We start from the raw sequence: 6,347 nt of genomic DNA on the forward strand, positions 1-6,347 counted from the left end.
CTCGTAGCTCTCTTGTCTACATGGTGTCCTTCACCTAGAACCACGCACGCGACCTAGCTACATATATCCCGTAGCTCTCTTGTCTACATGGTGTACACATAGTATCACCCATGCAACCTAGCTACATCATAATGTCTTGTAGCTCATTGTACACATGATGTGCACTCAAGACCATACATGTGACCTAGCTACATACCATCTCAGATCATCCAATCTTTCCAAGGTTCAACCGGATTTCTCTCTTTTCCAACAATTTCACCAATCAAGTAATTATCAACAAACATATTTCCAACATTATTCTAAAATATCATAATACAAGTAAAATTGATGTATTACTTACATATAAACTTACATCTAATTTAATATCAAGGTAATAACATTAAATTACACATTGCCTTATTAAAAATCATATGAACTTACAATTTCTCATAATATCCATAATCATAGAAATCACATTTATGTATGATAATTCAATGCACTTCATGTACCATAGACATATTTTAAATCAATTCATAAACTAGGCACCATAAACATTTAATTTAACATAATTCAATTAATTCACTAAATTTAACTTTCAAATATAAATTACAACATTATTGTCAGATTATTATCACACCAACTTACATACTTTCAACACCTCGGCAAGCATAGTAAATATATCAATTTTACATTGAAACATGCATAAAATAATGCTTATTATACATATGAACTTACCTCGATACTAAAACGGCCATTTTACCAACTTTCTCAATTTTCGATTTTTCTCTCATTCTAGGTTCAAATCTCGTTTTCCGAGATCTAAAACATCATATTTTACTTATTTAATTAATGTACATTTCAAAACAGTCCTTAACTCAAACTTTGGAAAATACAATTTTGCCCTTAAACTTTTGCATATTTACACTTTTGCCCCTAGGCTCGGGAATTAAACTTCATCCCTTATTATTATGTTTTATGACATGCTGATCACTTTTCCCTCCTATGGCAACATCAAATTCTCACTCTAACATATACTTATGACTATTAGGTATTTTTACCGATTAAGCCATTTTACTCGTTTTCACTCAAAACCGAGTAGCACAAGTTGTCTAACATAATTTAAAACCTCATATTCTATCATAAAACAGCAAAATAAACACATTTCACCTATGGGTATTTTTCCAAATATGAACCCTAGCTTAAATTATTGCTAGAATAAGCTTAATCAAATTACCGGGATTCCAAAAACGTAAAGAACTTGAAAAACGGGGTTAGAACGGACTTACTATTGAGCTTGGAAAGCTTGAAAACCCTAGCCATGGCTTCCCCCATGCTAATTTCGGCCTCCATGAAAAAGCTGAGTCAATTTTGGCTTTATTTTCCCTTTTTATTTCTTTTAATTACCAAATGACCAAAATGCCCTTCCTTACTAAACTTTCAAAAATTCCATCCATGTCCAATTTTTGTCCATAACTTAGAAATTGGTAAAATTTCTATTTAAGACCTCCTAATTAATATTTCAAAGCAATTTCATACTAGAAACTTCTAGAATGCAAGTTTTGCAACTTATTCAATTTAGTCCCTAACTTCAAATTGAGCACTTTATGCATAGAATTTCTTCACGAAATTTTCACAAAATCATACAATCATATCATAGACCTCAAAATAATCATAAAATAATTATTTCTATCTCGGATTTTGTTGTCCCGAAACCTCTATTCCAACTAGACCCAATTTTGGGCTATTACACGAATTCTCTTCACCTGGTTGCCAGAAACACTTTTTGTAACACCCCGTACCCGAGACTGTTGCCGGAGTCAGACACGAGGGGTTCGCAGACTTAAATCACTTATTTGCACAGTCCATTTTAAATTTCCAGACGAGCTGGCTAACTGCGTCACTGTCACCTTAAAAATCATATCTCGAGTTCCAAAACTCGAAAACCAGTTCCGTAAATTTTTCCTGAAACTAGACTCATATGTTCATCTACAAATTTGTTTCTAGAATTTTTGGTCGAGCCAATTAGTACAGTTTATTAGCTAAAGTCTCCCCTGTTTCAGGGTTTGACTACTCTGACCTTTGTGCATTACGACTTGGATATCTCCTTGTACAGGGCTTCAATACTGATGCCGTTTGTTTCTATAGAAACTAGACTCGAAAAGGAATCTATACATATATGGAATGACTTATAATTATCTCTGGTTAATTTGTAATGAATTTCCAAAGTCGGAACAGGGAATCCAGAAACCGTTCTGGCCCTGTTTCACGAAAACTTAAATATCTCTTAACATACGACTCATATGATCGTTTCGTTTCTTCCATATGAAAATAGATTCATCAAGGTTTGATTAAATAATTTGTTCACTATTTAATTCCATTTCTACTATTTTTAGTGATTTTTAAAATCCACACCACTGCTGCTGTCAGAATCTGTTTTTAAGGTAAACTTTACCTATTTCATGGTTTTCCATGAATCAACTAGAGGTTGTCATACATAGCACCAAAATGATCATGATTAACCATTCCAATGGCTAATCGTTACCAAACATTTCCATACCTCTCAACGAACAACATACAAAACGATTATAATGTTATGATCAAAGTATATTTAAGCCATTTTCGCATGGCTATCCAAATTTATACAAGACCCAAGGGTACATGACCAACAACAAAAAGGGTAGTCCTATACATGCCATTTCAAAGTTCAACCAAAAGTGTACCAAAAGGGGCTTTGATAGTGTGGGAGACTTCGACTTCAATAATCCCGAGTCCGATAGCTAACGAACCAAAATCTATAAAACAAAGATTCAAAGAACGGAGTAAGCATTTAATGCTTAGTAAGTTTTGAGCAATGGAATTAGGCTCAACTGAAATATAGCATTCATATAACTAAATGATAATTTCATATACACATATATTCTTAAAAATCAGTCCTACTTACATTTCCAACCCTTATATTCATACATAAGGGATCAACTTAACCAAAACCTAAGCTCCTTAATCGATCGAGCGAATACTATTTAAGAGGAATCAATTAATCCAATGCATGTACAACACATACCTCGTTGTTGAGTTTTTACGAGCGTATTAATTGAAATTATTACAGCAGATCGCTCATTCCCAAATCACGTACCTTCGAATTTAACCGGATATAGCTACTCGCTCAAATGCCTTCGGACATAGCCCGGTTAGAGTAACTCGACAATTGCCTTCGGACTTAGCCCGGATTTAGTAACTCGCACAAATGCCTTCTGGACTTAGCCTCGATTTAGTAACTCGCACAAATGCCTTCGGGACTTGCCCTAACTAGTCACTAGCGCAGATGCCTTCGGACTTAGCCCGTTATCATCCAAATATTTATACACATATCAATAAATCATGACACATCTATATTTCATTTTCATAATTGGAGTTCAAACACACGCCACGATTAAGCAATCCCATTTTCGCTCACTAGCCACATACAAACAGCATGGTTTAATTTGCTTTATGACACTATCTCTATGCACATACGGCTACCCGTCATACGTATAGACTAATTAACTCAACATATGATTCAAGTAGAATCATCATATCACCGCATATTTGTTATGCTCATACATCATGACTTAATCAAATCGGTAACTAAGTCTCACATACTCAAAACTTACCTCGGATGTTGTCGAACGATTTCGATGGCTATTCGACCACTTTTTCCTTCCCTTTATCGGATTTAGTTCCCCTTTGCTCTTGAGCTTAATTTAACAAATAAATTGATTTAATCATTTGAGCATCGAAAAGAGGAACTCAAGGTACTTAGCCCATATATATACATTAGACATTAAAGTCACATACATGTGAAATCATGCATCAACTCAACATATTAACCCACACTCCCTTTTAGCCAATTGTCTAAACCAAGATAAAGGCATCAATATGCTTGCCTCTAACCGAATACATGCAACACTAATCTTCTCATGTGGCCGAGTATGCATGTATATGTAACACCCCTCGCCCTCATCCGATGCCGGGACGGGGTTCAAGGTGCTACCTGACTTTTACTAACACTTCCATACTAAACAGGGCCATGAAATCTCAAATAATTAAAAACTTTTCTTTTCACATGCAATCTGTCCCTTATGCGAGCTTACGAGGCCCAATACATGCATTCGGGGCGGTTCAGGACCCAATCGAGAACTCATAAAAAACTTAGAAAAATCTCTTGCGTTAAGGCTTCACACGCCCATGTGCTCAAACCGTGTGGCCAGAAATAGGCTAATTATCAAGCCTTTTGTCACTCTCACACCACATGCATAGATACATACTTATCCAATAACACACAACGTGGCATAAATGAGCTCTTAAACATCTACAAACATGATATGCTCAAGTTATTTTCTTATGTAATAAATATTATAGAATTTGCCCATATCATTACCACATACTAGACATAACTATCATTACATCACAAACCATTCATGAAGCATTATTAACTATTTACCAATCACTTAATCCTCCATTAGTTACTAGCTCATCAATGAATCTCAATTCAATCTCTAGGCATACATGTTGTAAGCCACATCACAAGAAATAATAACATAAATGCATAAGAATAATCATATGGGCCCATAACGTCATTAGCCGACATAGGCCAATTTACATGACTAATACTACCTTAATAACAAGCCAATGCCTTTGGCTAAATCATAATATTACATACTCACATTAAAACCCTATACATGCCATAGACTCAATCACTTGAGTTTACTTATCTCGATAACGTTAACTCGATAGGGTGATAATATCTCTGACGGCCTCCAACCCGAGCTAACCTGGAACTCTAGAAAACATGGGAAAGAAGGGGGTAAGCTTTCGCTTAGTAAGTTCATATGAAAACAATAAGCAACTCATTAACTTGTTTTATCAATGTTTACAACATATTTTCAAGTTCACTACAAGCTGTCTTTCTGAGCAACGGTCACTAAATTATTTATATCTGGAGCTACGAAACTCCGAATTAAGTTCCGTTAATTTTCCCTGAAACTAGACTTATTTTATTTTTTTCCATAAAATTTCCAGAATTTTTGGTTAAGCCAAATAGTACAGTTTATTAGTTAAAGTCTCCCCTGTTTCAGGGTATGACCACTCTGACCCCTGTACACTACAAACCGAATTTCTCCCTGTACAAAATTCCAACGACCATGCCGTTTATTCCCCATAAAAATAGACTCAATAAGGAATCCATTCATGTAAGGTATAACTCTTAATAATTTTTGTACAATTTTTGGTGAATTTCTAAAGTTAGAACAGGGGATCTCGAATTCATTCAGACCCTGTTTCACAAGAATTCAAATATCAAACAATATGGAATTCTTTTTCTTCCTCTGTTTCTTTCATGTGAAAATAGACTCATTAAGCTTTAATCCCATATTTTATTCTGCCTCTAACTCATTTTTCACTATTTTTAGTGTATTTTCAAAGTTACACTACTGCAGTAACTCAAATCTGTCAAGGCTAAATTACTCATTCATGATCATTGTTCATAATATTAATACAACACCATTTTATCCATCATGGTAAGAATACATATTATGCATCATAGATCATCACATATCAAGGCATTCTCATAGGATTAGTATACATACTTGCACAACTCGTAACATAACTCGAGTGCATACTCACCAATGACTTACCTCATTGAGACCATCATTAACTCTTTCCTTGGATTGCCCGTTGAACACTTGGAATACTAATTAGATACTGAAAAGCCTTTGCACATAAGTGCTTCAATTGTAGCTAAAGCTACCTCATATCTCATGACATTTCAATGCTCACTCGAGCTAGTCATCTAGACTCATAATTCCTAGTGACATGTCACTGTATCCTATTCTATTCCTAAGGTTCAAACGGGATTTTTCCTCGTCTATTAAGGCTTTGTCTTATCATATTTCTATTAATTACATACACATTAATATCTGTACAATTCATGCAATGATAACATTTAAATACATGTATAGCATGGTATTGTTTACATACGAACTTACCTCGATACCACAAATGTGAAAAGGACATACTCGTCCATAAATCGATTTCTTTCCGTTCTAGGTCCAAGTCTCAATTTTCATCATCTCTAACATCACATTTAGCCTACCAATCAGTCACAATATTCATATGGGTCTAAAAATCATATTTTTACAAATTTTCATTTTGACACCAAAACTTTTACATATTTACACTTTTACCCCAATGCTCGTAAATTAATTTTTATTCAATTTCTATAAGGTTTAAGACATGCTGAACATTTTTCTCTTCTATGGCAACTCCAAATTTTCACTAATTCACACACTTATGACCAATTTGTAACTTTCACAATTTAACCCCTTTTTGAC

At 34.5% G+C, this 6,347-nt stretch overlaps 1 long non-coding RNA gene across 1 annotated transcript; it reads right to left on the reverse strand.

The window, feature by feature from the left end:
• Window positions 1-4,349: 4,349 nt before the first annotated feature.
• On the reverse strand, window positions 4,350-6,089 carry LOC128283403 (uncharacterized). Its single transcript, XR_008273741.1, has 2 exons — window positions 6,003-6,089; window positions 4,350-4,798 (listed from the first exon to the last, which is right to left on the reverse strand). It is a non-coding gene; the product is annotated as an uncharacterized LOC128283403 (long non-coding RNA).
• Between the last annotated feature and the right edge of the window lie 258 nt (window positions 6,090-6,347).

The sequence above is a fragment of the Gossypium arboreum genome, chromosome 2 (genome assembly GCF_025698485.1).
Source record: "Gossypium arboreum isolate Shixiya-1 chromosome 2, ASM2569848v2, whole genome shotgun sequence".
Taxonomy (NCBI): Eukaryota; Viridiplantae; Streptophyta; class Magnoliopsida; order Malvales; family Malvaceae; genus Gossypium; species Gossypium arboreum.